A 22,249-nucleotide genomic window follows, 5' to 3' on the forward strand; every position below is an offset into this window, starting at 1 on the left:
CTAGTTAATAACCCAACCTTAATTATTTTAGCTGTTTGATGGTGGATAATGAAGATATAGACCAAAGCTATGAAAAACCTTGCACCCATGAAAGTCTCGAGAAGATACAGATTAACCTTGATCAAAAGCCCTCTGCTTCTGCTTATCAATTAACTGCATCTTTTGGGCAACAAATCAAGTACTTTTTGTGATAATCATATCACGTCATTAGAGATTTCAACAATCATTTCAGCAAGTCGAAGCATAATCCAAACTTGCAGTGTCTGAAGGAATTTTCGGAAAGAACCACAAAAAGTAAGGAATAAAGAGAATTCACAATAAACGATACGACCAGCCAGTAATCAGGTCTAGTAGAAAAATCATGAATACTGTAGGAGAGTGATATTCTCTATCCAGCACGCGCTTAACATGGTGGAAATAACACATCGACCTATGGAGACAGGTCGCATCCATGAGCCAGTAGAACGCTACAGCCAGATCGCAATATCAGGCGAACCACGCTAGGAAGTGACACAGATCCCCTATCCATAAGCAATCATGACTAAAGAGTACTTGTACATATCTTGACCGTCAGCCACTGATCACCGCCGCAAGCTACTTGTACAGACTGCCACTCCACATCATTACATCAGACCTATGAGAACAGTTCTCACATGCCATCCTAATCTCCACCTCACGTTTAGGACACCCTTTACACGTGGAGAGCAAGGATATACGCTCAATCTCTATAAATACCTCTCCTATGAACTACGCCAGACCTGATTCTACTCTCCCCCTTGGAATCCAGAGTAAGATACGTAGGCAGTTCGCTCTCAAGTCGAACTCGGTCTCATCCAATTATCTATTTCCAGTCCCCTAAAGACTGTTTGTAAGGGAAAACCATATCACACCTTTACAAATACTATTCCAAAATAACGGAAAAAAGAGTGAAAGGCATATCAGCCGAACAATATGTGAAGGTTCAAGACACAGCTTAACATAAACATCCCCTGAGACCAAACAGTGAGCAGTAAATAAATGAATTTTTACACTCACAAAATGACAAGCCTACATTGCCAAGATAGTATATCAGTTTTCTTTCTGACATAACATACATATCCTAACTTATTGCCACCATTAATTTAAGCAACTCCGAGACTGGCGATCATTCTGAAGTAAGAGCGTTGTTTTCGACAATCCCGTTGCATTCTGATCTTTATAATAACTGTGAAAGAAAGAATCCTCCATAAGAATACTTCCGTAAGAGCTAGATTTTCCATCATTTTAAATAAAGGACCACATCGAATACCTAGGCTTACATGCCATAGGTTTACAAAAAATTTAAGGGATAAGATCTGACAATCAGAGTGGCCTAGTGGAGTTTTAGGAAAATGCGCGCTCTTCGATTTCTGACCATCTATCTTAGGAAAAAAATCACACCACCAAATGGTTATCTAATTTGGTAAGCTGACAGCAAGCAAGCTCAAAGTGGTAGCTAACACCACAATGCATCCCAAGTGAAATTCACATTTCAGTGAGGATGAACGTATCTAAAAAGTAAGGCAGGAGTTCTTTAGATAAGAACTAAGCAGCAAAGGTAGAAAACTGACATGAAAAGAAATAATGAAGGAAGGAAAACTGGATAAGAGATTCGATTTGGCAGTTGGTACTTACGGCAGAAACTTGATAATCTTCAGAAATTGTTAGACTACAAGCCACTAGCAAGCATTTGAAACTCTTCAGAATTTGTTTCCTCTCTATGTTTCACATTTTGTCGTTATTTTCACAGTCATCAGCTTATTATCAATGACTGTTGCATTTTGTATCAAAAACTTAACGAACTGTCCATGAAAAGTTCTTGATGTCAACTACCTTCAGGTGTGACAAAAACCAGTCAGGAGTTGTTCCAATTATTTCACCGTGTTTACTGATTACAAACAAACCAATCCCCTGTGTAGGAAAAATAAAAACAACTTTATAATGGAATGTGAAGCCACAATCAAGGGGAACAATTTATCATCTTTGAAGAGACGAGCGAGACTTTCTGCATAAATCTTAAACAGACATTTAGCGGAAAGAGTATTCAACTTTTCGTGTATTACTAACATCTGAAGTGTGGGAGCAGAAATGTTGACGGCCTTGATTTTCCACCATGCACAATTATTCATAACAAATTAATTCTTCTAAGACACGTAAATAAAAGTGGCTTTCCCCCTTTCCTGATCTTCCTCGATACCTGAAACACTCATATTTTTAAGATCCAAGATCTTCAGGCTTGACAAATAAACTGAAGCAGGAATTTTCATCGGTATCCATTCAAATTTCAATACCCTGAACGAGTCACAAGTAAAGAGGCTAGATGGAATAGGTGGTACTGGTACGTGACTTGTAGAACAAGTTGTTGAACTTTACATCTTATTGTTGGGAGATTTCACTAGAAGGTCACACCTCAATCTAGCTACTTTCTATCCCAAATGATTTCAACTTGGAGATCACACCAAGGAAATCACCCACCCAAGACTTTGGTAGTTATCACAACAACCTCAACCAAGCAAAACCACTACTGTATCATTACAATTCATAGCAACAATAATAATGGAAGTAAATATGCAAAGAGACACAAAGATTTAGGTGGTTCAGTAAATGTTACCTACATCCACACACAAGAGCCGAGTTTCCTTTATAACAAAGATTGGAGAGTTTACAAGAGATCAAGAATCAATAAGAAGAGGCCTCACTCAAACCCTAGCTCAATAGAGCTCCCACAATACCCTAGAAATGAATCTCTCAAAGTTGTACTTCAAAACCCTAATCTATTTCCTTTATATAGGTGTACATAGACAAAGGGGAAGTAAAATGGGCTTGGGCCGCAATTCTGGAGCTTGAGCGTGGGCGCGCCCATAGGTGAGCGCGAGCGCCCTCTTCATCAGAGCATGAGCCGAGTCCGCCTTAAAGTGGTGGCCCAGCCTTCTTCTTCGTGACATCAGTTAGCTTGCACGACGAGCGAAGGCGCCATGGACGACGACGATGGCAGCCTCTTCATCGTTCGTAATCGTAGAGTGGTGAACGGACACCGGAGCAAAGCTCGACGGTTCCAACAACCCAACAATCTCCCACTTGGAACCTTCGAGATTCTTCATGCACATCACATCTCAATTGTAACCACTCAATCCAAATCCAATATACTAAAGAAACACTCGGCTCATCCATCATGGTCTTCAAGCAAGAAGACCAACCCGGGTTGAACACAACTTCAACTTCTCGAGAGGGCACGGCCTTGGTCAACATATCCGGATTCTCACCCCTTGGATCTTCTCAAGTGCCAAGACCTCATCCTCCAACAGAGATCGGATAAAATGATACCGAGACCAATGTGCTTGGTCCTAGAATGAAAGGCGGAATTCTTGGCAAGATGTATAGCACTCACCGTATCACGTGTAACACACTTCTCTCTTGCTTCATCCCAAGCTCTTCCATCAATCCACAGAAACCGGATCATCTCTTTGCTTGCCTCCTCAGAACGCCACATACTCGCCTCGTGGTAGACAAAGCAACAATCTTCAGAATCGAAAATCCAACTCATCGCGGTAGCACCCCACCGTAAAGACATAACCAAGAGTGCTTCTTCGCGATCTACTTCTCCCCGCAAAATCGCATCCACATACCCTTGCGTTCACAACACCCTTCCATAACATAGGCATTTCTCAGAGTACCTCCGATATCTCAATATCCACTTCACGGCTTCCCAATGTTGCTTGCCAGATTAGACATAAATCTATCGACAACTCCCAATCGCTGGGCTATATCCCGACGTGTGCAAACCATGGCATACATAAGACTTCCAATGGCGGGCGTGATGGTACCTTGGCCATGAAGTTTCTTTCCTCAACAATCTTGGGAGAAGTGTTCCTTGACAACTTGAAGTGAATCGCCAAAGGTGTGCAAACCGGTTTCGCGACTACCCATACTTGAACCTCTTCAATACCTTCTCAATATACTCACCGGTGACAACCCGAAATACCTTTCTCGCCTATCTCTTCCGATCCTCATCCCTATAACTGCTTTCACACCCCAAATCCTTCATAGAGAACTCACTTGCTAACTTCTTTTCAATCTCCCAATTTCGACATATCGTAACTCGCTACTAACATATCATCAACATATAGCAACAGATGATGTAGCCGAGTCGAACCTCTTGAAGTAGCAACAATGGTCACGTTGCACTTATAGTAGCCATTTCCTTGCATGAAGTTATCAAACTTCCCGTACCCACGCCTAGGGGCTTGTTTCAAACCATACAAGCTCTTTTCGAGCCCGCAAGCATACCATATTCTCTTTACCCTTCTTGATGAAACCCTCCGGTTGCTACATATAAATTTCCTCAACTAGGTCACCATGGAGGGAAGGCGGTTTTAACATCCAACCGCCAAGATATAAATCTTCCACGCAACAATACTCAACACCGATCGAATAGTATTCGGTTTCACCACCGGGAGAGAATATCTCTGTGAAGTCAATGCCCGCTTTCTGCTGAAAACCCTTGACTACTAGCCTTGCCTTGTATCTCTCGAACCATCATGTTCCTCTTTGACTCTAAACACCCATTTGTTCTCAGAGCCTTCTTGCCCACGGGTAGTTTGGCTAACTCCCACGTGCCACAAGAGATGAGGGACTTCATCTCATCTTGCATAGCAAGCTCCCACTTGCTTGCATCACTCACCTCCAATGCTTCATCATAGCATTGGTGGCTCGCCACCATCGATAAGTAGCAAGTAATTCACATAGGTTGAGGGCGGATATCTCAAACTTCGGTACATGTAGCCTGATGTCTTCCTTGGGGCACGAGGGTGGAGATGGACTCGGTGGTGGTGTGGTATCCTCATTATTCTCTCGAGTCACTACTACCGTCCTCCTCCGACCGTGGAGCTCCCACTATACCACGACTTACATCAAAGTCTTCCAACTCAACATACTCGTGGCTCTCTCTCACTGCCCGATTCCTTGGTTTGTGGCTTCATCTCGTCCTTGTACATCACCTTTTCATTAAACACAACATCTCTACTACTTTATGATTTTCTGATTTTGATCATCCCAAAAGCGATACCCAAAATCATCACCGCCATAGCCAATGAAGGTGCACTTTAGTGACTTAGCATCAAGCTTGCTTCTAGCTTGGTCACTAATGTGGACATAGGACACACAACCAAACACCTTCAAATGGGAAAGGTTCACATCCTTCCCCGCTCCACACTTCCTCCCGAATCTTAAAATCCAAAGGTACCGATGGTCCTCTATTGATCGGGGTAAGCGTTGCTAACACTTTCTCGCCTAAACTGTTTGGGCAAGCCTCGCTAGTGTACGATACACCTAGCTCTCTCTCTCGGGTTGTTCTATTCATTCGCTTCTGCAACCCCATTCTCACTGAGGTGTCCCCGCAAAGTCTTTTCCATCTTGATGCCATTGTCAAGACAAGATTTTAAAACCTGAATCCTCATACTTCCACCGTTGTCGGATCTCAAATTTTTACTTTCAAGCTTGTCTCATTCTCAACCATGGCCTTCCAAGTCTTGAACACTTCAAATACTTCCGACTTGTGTCTCAAGAAATAGACCCACACCTTCTTAGTATGGTCATCAATGAAAGTCACAAAATATGACTTTCCGCCAAGTGAAGAGACATTAGCTGGCCCCGGACATCCTCAGATGTATCAACTCGAGCCTTCTAGCTTTCGAGTCGACCCATTCTCTCAAAAACTCACCCGCTTCGCTTTCCAAATACACAGCTCACGAAGTCAATTTCATCGACTATAACTTTGGGAGTTTACCGTAAGAGTGAAGGATTTTCATTCCTTTCTCACTCATGTGACCAAGTCTCATGGTGCCAAACATTCGGATCCTCTTTGCCATGTGCCCGCGGCAATTGACTCACAACCATGTGCGATCATGTAGAGAGTACCATCTTTCTTACCATTTGCAACAATCAATGAACCCTTCGAGACCTTCCAAGTATCACCGTAAAGATCAGAACAAATCCTTCACTTGCCAATTGCCCCACGAAATCAAATTCTTCCTCAACCCGAACATGTCCGACGTCCCTCAATAACCATGACGAGCCATTCATCTTGATATGCACATCACCCTTGCCGACAATGTCACAAGGTTGGTCATCATCACCGAGAAAGACCGTTCCAAGGTCACCTTCGTGTAGTTCTCAAGGAACTCTCGATGTGAGGTAGCATGGAAAGATGCGCCGAATCAAGTACCCAAGACTCCTTCAGGCTCCATCGAACATATCAAAGCGTCATCTACCATCTCAACAACATTAGCTTCTTGATTCTTTTTCTTGTTCTTATTAATGTTGTTGTTGTTTCTTGGTGCCGGCAATTGGGGCTATAGTGGCCGTGCCTACCACAATTATAGCACACCACTTCACTCATGTCTCGAGGTTTGTGTTCAACGCTTTGCAATTGGGAGGCTTGAGATTTCGATCTCCCCCTCCACTTCTTCTTACTACGACTCCTGTTTGACTTTCTTCCCCTACTTTCAGTGCTCAATGCCGACCACGGTTGATCCCGAAGATGACGGACAATCCTGTCTCCGGATTTCCTCAGTTAGTACCATACTAACAACGTGCTCAAACTTCAACTTGGTCATTCCCGCAGAGCCACTAATAGCCGCCATAGTCGCATTCCAACTTGGAGGCAATTGTCCAAGTATCGCCAAAGCTAGCACCTCATCACTAAATGTAATCTCAACCGACTCCAATTGGTCCTTAGTTTGGTTGAATTCATTTAGGTGATCCTCAAGGAGGTCCCTCCAACATTTTCATACTAAATAGCTTGGTGATCAAATAGACTTTGTTTGCGGCCGAGGGTTGTTCATACATCGTAGTAAGTGCCTCCATGAGAGACTTCGCCGTCTTCTCAGTCTTAATATTGAAGGCTACCGACTTCGAAAGACTCAATCGGATTGTGGCCAAGGCCTTTCTATCTTGCAAATCCCATTTATCTTGCGGAATCTCATCGGGCTTCTCACATATCAATGTTTCCATCAAATCCTTTTGATAGAGAACATCCTCAATTTGCATCTTCCAATAGCCGAAGTTTGTTCCGTCAAACTTCTCTATCTTGTAGCTTTCCTTTTCGGTCGTCATGACTTCCACTTGAACCAACACAACGGTGGAGACTCTCTCAGAGGAATTTCTTCAAACACCTAGCCTCAAATGCTAAAGGTGGAAACTTTCCTCACACACCTTGTTCCAATGATTCAAAACCGTGCTCCGATACCACTTGTTGGGAGATTTCACTAGAAGGTCACACCTCAATCTAGCTACTTTCTATCCCAAATGATTTCAACTTGGAGATCACACCAAGGAAATCACCCACCCAAGACTTTGGTAGTTATCACAACAACCTCAACCAAGCAAAACCACTACTGTATCATTACAATTCATAGCAACAATAATAATGGAAGTAAATATGCAAAGAGACACAAAGATTTAGGTGGTTCGGTAAATGTTACCTACATCCACACACAAGAGCCGAGTTTCCTTTATAACAAAGATTGGAGAGTTTACAAGAGATCAAGAATCAATAAGAAGAGGCCTCACTCAAACCCTAGCTCAATAGAGCTCCCACAATACCCTAGAAATGAATCTCTCAAAGTTGTACTTCAAAACCCTAATCTATTTCCTTTATATAGGTGTACATAGACAAAGGGGAAGTAAAATGGGCTTGGGCCGCAATTCTGGAGCTTGAGCGCGGGCGCGCCCATAGGTGAGCGCGAGCGCCCTCTTCATCAGAGCATGAGCGCGAGTCCGCCTTTTAGGTGTGGCGAAGCCTTCTTCTTCTTCGACATCAAGAGTTGCATGAGCCTTGGCCTGCCATGGACGAAGCGTCGCCGTCGCCCTCTTCATCGTTTCGAATGTAGAGTGGTGAACGGACACCGGAGCAAAGCTCGACGGTTCCAACAACCCAACACTTATTAGGGTCGAGATCCATGAATTGAGCTTATCTTCATCAGAATTACCAATGAAGAGACTGAACGCTTGTCTATATTTGACGCATGACTCATGAATGAGATGTGACACTCTGTCCACAAATCTACAGAGTTTTTCCTGTTGAGGGCTGGAAGTCCAAAAGTTCTTCCACGAGTACGAACTGCATATTTTGTAGGAACAAAGGAGAGTATGAAACAAAGAACATCTCCAGGTAAATTGCTAAACATACTTTCTCTCTGACCCAATTGTACACACCTGTTGAGAAATGGAAAGCAGAAATAATTTGGCATAATCCAAAACATTAGTTTTTTCTACTTCAACTTTACTTCTTTCTTCAAAATTTAATCAATTACTTTGTTTACCAACATTTCATCAGCTTTCAGAACTCTAGTTATGCTGAAATTATTTAGTTTCCCAAAATATCGTAAAATTATTAAACAAGAGAATATCTTAATTTCAGAAAAAATAAAGTTAGAGAAGACAAAATAGTAAACCAATCTTTCCATGGACACATCTCAGAGAACATAAACCATGCAAAGATTAGGCCAAACCAGCGAGTTGAGTATTCTAATTGTACCATGTGCATACATTCGGAAGTTTTTTATAAAAAACCAAAGGTCTAGACCCAAAACCATATATTGTTTCTATCACAAAAGTTCTTCACATGTCTTGGTCTTTGGAATCCCCAAAACTTGACTTTAGCTACCATCAGCTCAAACTCCCATCGGTTTGAGCAGGGGCGGCTCAAGACAATCAGGGGCCCTAGGCAAAGTTCAAATGTCAATGGATGCGAGGAATTTTTTTGGTCAGAGAACGCCAAATGCCAATGGATGTGAGGAATTTTTTTGGTGAGAACGCGAGAGAAACGTTGGAGAAGGTGAGGGAAACAAATGGTTATCTACCGTTATTTCATAGATTCCAATGTACGTTATCTAACCCTTAAATAAGGGCCAGAAAAACGATTGTAGGCTGAAAAGAAAGCATTGGGCTGAATTATATTGGGGCCCCTTAGGCTGCGGGGCCCTAAGCAGCTGCCTATTTTGTTAGGGGGTTGAGCCGGCCCTGGGTTTGAGTTTAGCTACTAAAACTCTTCGGGCATCTCCAAGATTGGATAACGCCACCGGAAACTTGCCTCCCGTGATCCCTGAAAATAAAACGTACACAAAAACGTCATGGTCTGACAATAAGGTAAGAACATTATTACGGAACATGTATCATTCTGATATTTTGAATAACAGTGGAAGTTGACAATGCAATTTGTCTAGCACCAATTAATAACATGGAACAGAAACTAACACGACCTCAGAATGGACAATGGAGTGACCAACAACCTTGAATTGTAATATGATTTCACTCAAGCTCAAGTACACAATTTAACTTTCTAGCCAGCATTTGTAACGATTCAACATTGCTGCGCTTTGTAGCAACCTGATACAATGGGGGCCCCCTAATTTTGACAGTCAGTTTCTCCATCACTGCTGCGCTTTCCATCAAAAACTTAACAAACCATTGCTCCTTCTCGCTCCATAAAAATACTGGAAGGCGAACTAAAATAAGGTGTGACAGAAAAGACGGAGGAGTTGTTCCAATTATCCGACCGTTTCCTTTGAATTGGAATGAACCAAGTCCCTACGTGAAACAAAATCAACAGCACTTCAGAATGGTAATAGCATGAAATACCAATTTTCTACAAAATCAAAATCAAAATCAAAAGAAAAACGTACTAGATAAGGTACTTACATCAGGAAAGATAAGAGATTTGATGTTATGCACGTTAGAAAGGAAGTCAATCAATTGCCTACCACTCGTACATCCATCGGAGAGCACACTCAAGTGGACCAAGTGAGAAAACGTCGGCAGAAGGGCCGAAATAGCAGGATGAGAGAGAGTCTAGAAAGATCAAGTCACAAATAATCATTAGTACTCAAGAAAAAATATACATGACATGTTACGAATAAATATAACCTTCAAAATTTTAAACTACAAAAGGAGGCTTACCATAAAGTTACAATTTAGATTCTTTACGTTACGCATCCCTCTTAGAACATACCCGCGTGCACATAGAGAAAGGTTTCAGGAAAATGTCTGACATTAAAATATGCATCAACAACAGATGATAGGTTGCCTAAAGAGTACTTATAGAGAACATTCGTACTCAGATTTAATGATATGAGACTCTCTGCATAAATTTTTACTTCACAATCATCTTGGAATGAGTTACTACCCTTGCATTCGGTTATTGTTAACATTTTAAGTTTTGGAGCAAAAATTTCGACAGATTTCATCTCCGGCCACTGACAATCTTCTAGAGCAAAATCCTCCAGGATAGGGAAACTGAAAGAAACATTCTGAAATGTATCTTCAGCAGAAAATACAACATGTTTAAAATGCAAGACCTCGAGGCTTAATAAAAAGTTTGAAGTGGAAATTGCAATAGAAGCTCCAGGCACATCAATTTTCAGTACCTTCAACGATTCATAAGTTAAAAGGGGAGAAGGTAGTATATAGGAATCTCCACAATAAACTTTGAGAATGAGTTCTTGGACGTTAAGCCTCAATGCTGTAGAGACCCATGCACTTAGGTGAGCTGCATCACATTGTACACATTGAAGGGAAAATTTGTTTATATTTATAACAGCAAGGTGATGCAACACTACTCCGTCCACAAAGCTACAGAAGTTCGTCGAGATTTGGGATTGAAGTCCAAAGGTCCTTCCATCCTTTTGATAGGACAGTTGTACCAACAACCTCTTTCGTAGGAAGAAATGAGAGAATGTAATGAACATTGTATTAATTAGTTGGTACCATTCTACTTCATGATATCCAACCTTATGGAATAAAATAAGTCTAGCATATTAACATGCTGTACTTATTCTTAAACTTTTAGCAAAACTAAACTTACAGCCATACTGCAATCATCCAATCATCCAATCACTCGAAAAAATAATAATAAATAAGAAAAGAAAACTGGGAAAGATACCTTATTAGCTATTGAGAGAGAGAGAGAGAGGGTTCGCGCGAACCGGGGATTAATTGTATCCATTCAGATACATCTTTTCTTAGCAATATTTTATCAAAATTAGCTTTGATGTGTTTATTCTTTTTCAGACTCCTACTCTTCTATATATATATATATAAAAGCTCGCGCACATTCTCTCTCCTCACCATATCGCTCCATTTTGCACCTAGAGCAATATGATTGGCTCCTAAAAAATCGGATGGAATAATAATTAGTGACACCTCATCAGATCTGTTTAAATCTCCCTAATCTATTCTTAATTTTTTATGGACTCCTCAATTTTTTTAAAAAAAAATAACAAATTAAATAAACTTATACAAATTCTACCAAAAACCTAACAAAGAAGAAATAACGAAAAAAAAAACAAAGAGATACACAAACTAAACAAAAGAAAAACCATTCCCTAATCATAAATACTCGGAACACTATTCTTTGTATCTCTTTTTTTAAAAGCTTATAACCAATGATGTTGAAGGAGCTCTCGCCCCTGCTAATTGGAAAAGCACAAGCAAGGTTAGTGAAACCAATCTGCAATCAAGTCGAACTCGGGCACTCGGCTTTTAGTTAGTGATGGTTCGAAATGAAAACAAGCTCAGTTCAAACTTCGGTGATTAACCACATGTTCTAATTTTGTAGGTTCGGTCAAACTTATTCCTGGAGATGTATAACTTTTGGTAAAGTTGAAAAGCGATAACGTGTGAGATAACAAATCCACCCAAATCTTCCGACCTTTCTCAACATTCAGCAGATGATATTCATACATCTGCTCCTGAACAATTGCTTCCAAGTATGGAACCACACTCTTATGCAGATTCGACCCGTAGATATCTCCTTGGACTCGGGTGACGTAAGCTCCTCTCGTTGATACCGATGGTCGTTAATGAGTCTATATCGGAACCTCCCAAGCAATAGAAGGGGTGTTGCACATATAACCTTGGCGAGATGAAGACAATGAAAATGCAGGACCAAAAGCGGCAGATAAAATTGACCCTTTGCCCGTGAAGCAACAAATGTAAAAGCCAACTATTAAGAAAAAGCCAACTGTCAAAGGAAGATCACATAAGTCTCCAAAGTCGAACATTCCCCGATCGCGAAAGAGGTAGACTATGCATACATGTCGTGTTCGGTTCTTAATGCTAACTATAGGTCTGGAAACACATTCTTCACATTTCCTGCTTGTTGTGAAGATTGAAGGTCAAGGAGAAGGCTATTCTAGCAGATGTCTTCTCAAGTATGGGGAAAAAGGTTCACCGGCATTAACAAAAGAGCTAACGTAGAATAATGCGAAGCCATTAGACAAATGTTATGTCAACACCTAAACTTTTATTGTTAGGTTAGTAGGTGTACAATTAAGTGAAGTACGATGCTATCGGTCGAGCTAAACCTAGAACTCTATTGGTCTTTTTGTAAGAATGATTCTAACTATGTAATTGATGGGATATGATGGCATCAATCTGAACTAAACCCGATCATTACAGGGAACTATACCGGCCCCAAAAATGTAATTGATGGGATATTTTGTTGTTATTTGGTTGTACTTGATTTTGAAACCTTTTTAGACAATTTAATAGCTTTTGAAGAAATTTCCTTAGAAAGTGTTGGTTATGGCATTTTATTTAGAACTTGGTTATGAAATTTCCTTAGAACTTGGTTACTATGACAATAATAGAAAGTGAGTTGTTTCCTTAGAAAGCAGACGCTTTACTTTTTAGCCGAAAGTGATTGATAGTTTTGCTTGACTATTCTGAAATAATATATTGTTGCAATGTTCAGTCTTAGATAATGATATTGACACCATAAGCTTGCATAAACCACTACTTATTTGTATTTATTTAACCAGTCATATGTTGCACTAGATGATAGATCAAGTAGGGTATACTTGCATATGTTAAAAGCCAAAGCCAGTTCGCGGTATGCCTACACACCATTCACACATCCGTCAACGATGCATTATGGTTGCCTTCAATAACTAAGTACATACTTGAGCTCGACCATTTTTGCAAAGTTGCATGAACATGTTTATTCACCCACCATCATATTTAATTGGAATAATAGTAATTCCAATACATCCTAAGCTTTCTTCAGATGTTGGTGATTCATCCAAGAAGTCTTCACGCCTATCGACATCTCTCGGCCAATGCCAAAATTGATTCTTCAGGTAGTTCGTCATTCTTTTTGCAAGCTTATGAGAGTGCAGGTTTGAAATGGTGTCATACAATTATCGTTTTCAAATGTGTTTTATGCAAGTTTATGGGACATTAAATCATCTTAACTTGACTTAATAGTACGGCAGCTTATGCAAAGAACCAAAAAAAAACTCGCGAGTTTGTCAGTCTCTCCAAAAAGATAAATTGAAAATGATCGGTTACTACCTCTACTTTTGAAGGTGCCCTCTTCGATACTTGATAGATCATAACTGAAGGTAGTTCTAAATTGCAATGATTTACTTTTCAGGTTTTCTTTTCCTTTTTTTAAAAAAAATAAATTAAATCTTGAGGTTTTCTATTTTCGGTATAACTCTTGATGGAATTCAGTGTCATTTCACAAACTACTTGGACTTAAATGATAAAAGTTTCAAGAATCAATATGGAAAATTCTGGTGGCATATCTAGGTATATGAGTGACGAAAAGTCACTCATTTCAAAAGTTGTGTATTTTGTTAACGAAACAGTTTTTCAAGTCCAAATCACCATTTAAAAGCTAAATGAGACCAAGACATGATATTTCTCCCATTTCCCGCCAGAATACAATGACTCTCTAAAGTTGTACTTCAGTGATTTTTTTCTCAATTTCATGAAGCGCCCCTTAAAGTTTGGCAGGTTTCATGATTTTCAACCAAGGTTTGCTTGAAATCATATTATGCAAATGATTTAGTGTGTGGGTCTCAAAAACTTAAAAACATTTTCAAGCAAGTTCATGGCAAGAAGAACAAGGTGTATGGCCAGAATCTGTGTTGTTTGGCAAAATTGTTTCTTGATCACAAGACTCTTTATTATGATGTCGATCTGTTTCTCCTTAATGTTTTATGTGAATGTGATGAGCGAGGATGCCACATGGTTGGATACTTTTCCAAGCTAATACATTTTGTTTTAAGGTAGTCGCCTGCTAAATAAATGAAAAAATATACAAAGAGCCATCTTTGTATGTTTATCTTTATTTTATTTTCCTAGGTGTTTGCAACATATATAATCTCAGTACATGATTTGATGAAAAATAGGTTGAACAAGCTAGCTACTATACTAGAGAAGCATTGTATATACTTTAGATGATCCGACTCTTGTTTATTTTTTTGATCTCTTTATAAATGTTATAGTTGTTTTTGTTTTGGTAATGATGCTTCAATATGTGGTGATGAGAAACAGAAACGACAAGGGATAAAACCTTTATCAATTATTGTTAATATTGTGTTAGGTACCTCACATGCTCACACGTACTCCTGAATTCATCCACGGACAATACCAAACTGAAAACCCATCTCGGAAAAAATTTGGGTGTGTTTGTTGGTTTGTGCTCTTTCAATCTCCCGCAAGGTAACTAGCAACTAGGTATGGTCCTCTTCTTCGAACCAAATAGTGCAACATACTATATTTAGTATTCTCATTTTAGATTCATTATCCCTATTTTATGATGTTATAAGGTGTAAAATTGTAGCCTTTATGGGTTCTGATTTTATCATTGTTTGTGTTGAATTGATTTGGGTCTAAGTGTTTGTGACAATGTCTCACTGAGTAGGAGAAAAAAAAACAAAGAAGGGAACATCATAACTAAGTCAGTGATTTATTATTTCTACTAAAGCTGAAACGTTGTTAAGAAGCGGAAGTTCATGCATAAATGTTTTTTTTTCCAACTTTAATGATATGAGGGATGCTACAGTTCTTCTACATAGTTCGAGGCATCTAAATCTGGAAGAACGAAGAGATTAAATGCATATCGTTTTTCTTATTTTGAGAAAGAAGTAAGAACGACTTTGATTTGTTCATAAACTTTATGTTGTTCTTTTGTGATTTCATCTTGAGATAGGGCGTCCAAAGTTTATGTGTCACCTCAATAAACTTTTACCTTGACCCTATAATCAATCAATTTCTACACTATTAAATTTATTTTCCTCCATATTGACTATTTTCAATTCTTTTCTGTTTTGATTGATAATTAGTGTAGCCTTAGCCCTTAGTTGAATTCATTGTGGTACTTTAAGGTTTCACCCAATATAGTTAGAGGTAGTGAGACCAAAATGTATGGTGATTGTTGTGCCCTTATTGATTGTTTTCTCTACTTTAGGAAGGATTTAGCTTTCGAGTCATGGCATTTTCTTGAACTAAATTAGATACATTAGAAAATGAGGAAGTGTGAGACCATTCTTCTCAAGAGTAAGTTTTAGAGGTTTTCATATTGCATTGACATAGCATGGGTAGTTTATAAGGTGACCATGCACACATTGGTTAGTTATTGACTAGCCGTGCTCACTGTATAAGTTTCATGACTAGACTTAAATATCAATGCATGTGTCTTTCTTTGTTTTGTGACACAATGTCAACAAGTACTATCACTATTGAATCAAAAAAATGTTTTCACTTGCATTACCTTAAATCTATATCTGAGCTTTTCAATTTGGTTTATTTCTGATTCTGTTCTTTTTTTCTTTAAAAGCGTTGGAAAATCTAGACTTTGTGCCTGTCAGTCTGTCACCAATGGTAATATTCCTGTCTCAGTTACAAGATGACTTTATGCTTACCACCAAGCAAGTACACCATTCTAAACTACAAGGTTATATAATTGCAATAAGGTTACCTAACGATCCCAAGTTAGGATGTGCGGGTCAAGTAGTGGTTACATGGTCAGAACTGTCGACATTCGCAACTTAGATAACAATTTATCCTTATAAATAAATGTTTTGGTATTTTTCTTTTCAATCAGTGGTTGCCTTCCTACGGATTTTAATTCTCATATTTGAATGAGTTTTAATTATGTTTTATCACTTCTCATGTAGGAGGAAGGTGTTGGGGTTTCCTTACAATTTAGTGTGTCATTGCATGCCTTCGTCAACAACAACAAAAAAGGAAGTTTGCGCACACAAGAAATCAGGGGACGAAAAATGGAAACAAAACCTACAAATTAAATGAATCCACGGTAAACAAAACACTAACTAATAAGTAATAACTAATCCACCATACTTCTTCCCAAAACCCGTAACTTTTCTTCCTCTCCCATCCCATGAATATTAATCTACTAAGAATTAACTTGATAATGGCGGGCTTAAATATTCACGTATAACTTGCAGGGACTAAACACACTGCTTCCATTAATCGCGAGGTAAAAGCAAGTTTTTTATTTTTTTATTTTTTTCCCCAACTTTGCGTTTTTGGTTGTGGGTTTTCTCTTCTTTGACAGGGGTTATTTTTTTTAGCTGTCATGATTGCATCTGTTGACAGGTTTGAATTTGCATCACTACATAATTGTATGTGCTATCACTACAGAATTGTGCCATCACTTAATTGCGCATTAGTCATATATCGGAATTTGAACACTTTAACTCAAGCCAGTCGGAGACGTTTGCAGGAATCTAACTAAACGAATTATCATAATGCACCCTTCCAAATTAACTCCACAACTATTTTATTTAAATAATGGAGTTGGTGTTTTGTTGGTTGTGAATTGTGATTATTTGTGTTTTTGTATGCATCTGCTTTCGGGAACAAACATTCTTTTCGACAAAGTGTGTTAATCTTGAAAAAGAAAGAAAGGTAATAACACTTGGTTTTCTTCTTTAATATTTAAGTTGGTTTTAACACTTAATAAAGTATCTGATATGCTCGGCGAATGCTTAGGTTAGCCTGAAATTGTATAACGTTGTGTATACTTTTCTATTGAAGCATACACACCATATCTTGCACAAGTTCTATTACAATAGGTTGTGGGAAATGTAATAAGCTCTTAATCCAGTTCCCTTTTAAATGATATATTCCCGAGGTTTGGCTATAATAGATATGCTCAAAGCTGACCTTAGAAGAATCCCAACATAGATGAGCATAGAATGGAATACCAAGTTGTCTTCATAAATGATAATATACGACTTATAGGCTCACCGTTTGCCCTACTGCCGCCAATAGTTATTTATCTAATTGTATGCAGAAATTGTCCTCTCATGATGTTGCATAGGGATATTACCAGTCAAAAGAGTTCCACTACGCAGTGGCGGAGCCAGGGGTTGAGGTTACACCCTGGCTAACCCTGTACTCCACCATTCTAACTTTCCATATTGTACTCCACTACTCCACACTCTACATTTAATATTTGGAATTTGGAATCTAATTGTCCAGTACTACTTTGTTCCACAATGAGTCCTTCCACAATTAACTCTTAGCGATATTAATTAATACTTTGAGTGTGTCACTCAAAAATTGGTTACTCTAAACTTACTAAACCAATTATCATAATGCACCATTCCAAATTAGCTCCCCAACTGTTTTATTTAAATAATGGAGTACGTTGGTGTTTTGTTGGTTGTGAATTGTGATTATTTGTGTTTTTGTATGTAGTCTGCTCAGGAACAAGATTCTTTCGACAAAGTGCGTTAATCTCCGAAAAAGAGAAAGAGAAGGTAATAACACTTGGTTTTCTTGATGTATTTAAGTTGGTTTTTAACACTTGATAAAGTATACGATATGCTATGACTTTCTTGCTGTATTTAAGTTGGTTTTTAACACTTAATAAAGTATACGCAATATGCTTTGACAAATGCTTAGGTTAACCTGAAATTGTATAACATTGTGTATACTTTTCTATTGAAGTATACACACCATATCTTGCACAAGTTCTATTACAATAGGTTGTGGGAAATGTAATAAACTCTTAATCCAGTTCCCTTTTAAATAATATATTCCCGAGGTTTAGCTGTAATAGATATGCGCAAAGCTGACCTAGCTTGGAAGAATCCCAACATAGATGAGCATAGGATGGAATACCAAGTTGTCTTCATAAACGATAATATACGACTTATAGGCTCACCGTTTGCCCTACTGCCCGGCCGGCAATAGTTATTTATCTAATTGTATGTGGAAATTGTCCTCTCATGATGTTGCATAGGGATATTACCAGTCAAAAGAGTTCCACTACGCAGTGGCGGAGCCAGGGGGTTGAGGTTACGCCTGGTTAACCCTGTACTCCACCATTCTAACTTTCCACATTGTACTCCACTACTCCACACTCCACACTCTACATTTAATATTTGGAATTTGGAATCTAATTGTCCAGTACTACTTTGTTCCACAATGAGTCCTTCCACAATTAACTCTTAATGATATTAATTAATACTTTGAGTGTGTCACTCAAAAATTGGTTACCCTAAACTTATAAACACATATTCCAATTCCTTTTTTGTTTTTTTTAAGCCTTTTTCCATTGTTTCTTTTTCTGGATACAAGGCCATGTACTGTGCCAATTGTTCTTGATTGTTTGTAAAAAAAAAAGTAGGAATCAAATTCTTTGAGAATGGAAGTTAGGCACTTATAGTCTAATAATCTACAAATCTTATGAGTACTACTAAGGATCTACAAATCATATGACTAATATTTTATTACCTTTTTAAGAAAAATAAGGAAAAATAAAAAGAAGGAATCAAATGAGCACGATTTCCACGAGAGAATTTAACTAAAACCCATACAATATTTTAATAGGTACTTAAGTGAGAGCTTTTGTTGGTATACGATTTTCCTGTCCGATGGTAATCTCGACAAATTCCCCTTCGATCAATCTAAGCCTATACTTAAGTTTGGCGCCCTTTTACTTGCATCAACAATGGCTATAAGTGGTTATTCATAGAGATGTAAAAGTGTAATATACTACTCCCAAAGTTAGGGGACTTCGGCCTTGCTAAATTATGTGATCATGGAGTTGATCTTCAAACTTCTTGCCATGCAGGTGCTCTCGATTATATTGCACAAAAACTTACTAGAACTGGCAAAGCAAGTGCACATATTGATGTGTATCCATTTGGAGCATTTCTCACTACCGTTCTAAGTCAAGGTATGCGTTTTCTTCTTTCTTTATAAAATTTATGTTTTGTAATTAAACCAACATCTTTAATCAGGGTATTCGATCACATTCTCCAGCTCCACTAAGGTGTTTTTTTCATTGAAATTGATTGGATTTTTATAGGATTGAACTTTTAGGATTTATTTGGGTATAAATGATTAGAAAATGGAACATTTAGATCTGATTTAGCTAATAAAAAATTGGGATTTCGGTGCTATGTTGATTTTGTTTGGGAGTGTCAAGTTGTGGGTCACCTATAGCTCAAGTAATTCCCTCTATTCATAACTACAAACCATTAGGTCGTTGGAAGTCTATTCAATGTTATCAAGTTTTGAAATACACTAATGTATCTAACGAACATTCAATTCCCCTATCAATGCATCATATTGTAATAAAAGTGCATTCCATTTGGTAAGATCAAGTAGAAGACCTTTGTTTTCTTCACCAATAATTGTTAGAGCAGGAAACTTGACATCCTAAAAGTGTTACAAATACGATGTTAGTTTTAAGAGATTAGTATTAAGCTAGGCAATAGAGAAATTGCTACAAAAAACTCACGACAAACAATATACTATCTAATAAACCCACCGTACCTCTTTCCATAACCCATTATTTTTCCTCCTCTCCCCTCCCATGAAGATTAATCAAACAGTCCAAAGTTTTTCATTTGATTTTTTTTTTGGCTTGATAATGTGTTGTGGTTCTCTCTCTTTACTCTGTTTTCTCTCTTTGATCATGTAGCAAGGTGCTTGAATTTCGACTGTTAAGGTTTTCTAGAACAAGATGTTTGATCACCATATTTACCATCTTCATCAACTTCTCAATCTCTTAAAAAAATTCAATACTAATACTCAATTTCTGTGAAAACCCATGATTTCTTTTTGAGGTTAGGGGTTGCACAATTTATGTTTTTTTAATTTGCTTACCTTCGATTTTGTTGCAAAATTACTATAAATAATCAATGTTGTGATTACAATGATCTAGATTGAATTTTCATATGCACCAACTGAACTAAAATCCTATAAAATTTAATTGTGTTTTCATCTTTTTTTTTCATCTTCTTTTCTGCAGCCAATTAAATGCATTTAAATATAATCAAACGTAGACTAAACTCGCACAACAATAGGTATTTTAACTACAATTGAAACATTTTTTTCCTTACAGTTTTTTGGTCGCTTTAATTTCTTTGTAAGTTAGGTTTCTAAGCTAAATATGTGCTTGGATCGGATCATGCCTCTAGGTTTTGGCTTCCTCAGTTTGCACCCCCCTTGCAAATTGTGTAGGGTGAGATGTGCTAATGGTCGGTGTCATTTCTTAAAATATTTGAATGAAGTGAATAGTTTTACTAACATAAATGTGCTTCCTCAGAGTCCTTATGACAAGAATATAACTATTAGTTATTAAACTATTAGTGCAGATGAATTTTTGTGAACTTACTTATATTCATATTGTTGAATACGAAGTATATTGATTGTTTATAAATATCAGTTTATAGATGGTCACAGAATATTAAGGAAAATTTATCAAAGAGCTGTATAACCTGGATCTAGAATGTTAACTGGAATGGTTTTTCATGGTGTGTTTGCCTTAAAGAAAGAGAAGTTTAGTTTATGGAAGATGTTGTATGAAGGACTTCATTAAGGTGTTCAGAAATTTAATGGAACATTTGGTGGCAAACGTATGTATGTTGGTGTAGGTATTAACAATTGTTAAACTTCAACACTATGTTACGTAAGCATGTGCCATGTAGTGCTTCAGGGCATTTGTGATTGTTTAGTGAATCGTGTCTACTAAGTATTGTCATACTGTCTCAAGGCATTACAATTTACAAGTCTAAACAAGCCAATTGTCCAAGACAAGCTTTACATGCATTTTTATAGTTTTGTTCCTGTCTTATTGGGAGAACTTCTTTCTGATTACTACTTCCTTTTCGTTGTCAATTTAATTAAGACTCTACCAGCATGTTCGATACCATGATCGAATAGTCAATTATTTGGTTTCTTATAAAGACTATCGAAAACTTTTATGATTGATGTGTCCACGAAACCCCAATGAAGTACCTTAGATTGCCATCGTTTAAAGTTTAAGTTTGTTTCTTAAATGTCCAGTTATGCAAGAATACTGATGTGGCATTTTGTTTCTCAAAATAATTGTTCAAAAATAAGCTACATATAGAATTTTGTACATAGACAATGCATGTCATGCCCTATGATGAAAGAAACTTAATGGTAAGTTTAGTAGCTACAAGACTGCACTGTTGAGATCTCATTGGGTGAAAACTTCAAAATTGTTCCAGAAGTAAATTCCTAGGCATCCTAAGGATGGACTCAGGGTTAAGACAACTTCAAGGGACGTGGTAATTTATGTAGAGTGAATCATTAGATATGAAAGATACAATAGTTGACTTTTGGAAAATAATAAGAAGACTTGGTCCGATTTAATCTCATTCCTTATCATTAGATCATTATTCAAGTTTGGATTGTAAACGGGTTGAAACTCATAGGTCATGGCGACGCACTTCCAAGATGAGGCTCTTAGTAACTATTTGTCTTTAGGAGTTTTTTGTTTCTAACATTCAATCACTTGATTTTGCTTTCATTCTCATTAGATTCCTCACTACATCTACTACATGCTTCCATTAGCCATATACTCTCTCTCTCAGGTCATTCACTTGGTTATTTACATGAATTTTCAGACAAAGGAAGCTTCAACTTTACATACTCGAGGAGATTATAGTGCCAACCCAAAAGGAATTATGGCCACGACACTTTCTACTAATTTATTGAGGTATTTTTGTTAATATTTCATTTAACTTATTCTCTCTCTCTCTCTCTGTATGCCTTTGTTTAGTAAGATGAGATAGTTAATGATTTGTATTATCGTCCATGTCATGTCCAATGTAAATATTCATATTGATCATCCTTTCAATTCTTGGATACAAGAAGAGCTGAAGAACAACACAATTACCATGGTGGAGAATATCAAGTTTCTAATTAATAAGCCTGCAAACAAACGTACTTCTTGAGGGAGCGCTCTTTGATACACTTCACCAACACTCAAGTAAGTATGGTTGGTATTGCTTGCTTCATTTTTTCTGTGTAGATCAATTATTATTTTTTCATGTGTATCACATGATTAGTGAAATATGCAATATACTAATAGAAATCAAGATAATTTTTGTCCCTTTACGAAGTTTCTAGATGGTTGTCTCAAGTTTAAATT

General features: G+C 37.9%; 1 long non-coding RNA gene across 2 annotated transcripts; it reads right to left on the minus strand.

Annotated features, from left to right (window-relative positions):
- Positions 1-8,526: 8,526 nt before the first annotated feature.
- LOC147482893 (uncharacterized) lies at positions 8,527-11,085 on the minus strand. 2 transcript variants are annotated; one of them, XR_015205837.1, is made up of 4 exons: positions 10,958-11,085; positions 9,718-9,867; positions 9,309-9,606; positions 8,527-9,121 (listed from the first exon to the last, which is right to left on the minus strand). It is a non-coding gene; the product is annotated as an uncharacterized LOC147482893 (long non-coding RNA). The 2 variants fall into 2 exon arrangements; XR_015205838.1 differs by lacking the exon at positions 10,958-11,085 and adding an exon at positions 9,976-10,866.
- Between the last annotated feature and the right edge of the window lie 11,164 nt (positions 11,086-22,249).

This window comes from Coptis chinensis, chromosome 8 (genome assembly GCF_015680905.1).
Source record: "Coptis chinensis isolate HL-2020 chromosome 8, ASM1568090v1, whole genome shotgun sequence".
NCBI classification, from domain to species: Eukaryota; Viridiplantae; Streptophyta; class Magnoliopsida; order Ranunculales; family Ranunculaceae; genus Coptis; species Coptis chinensis.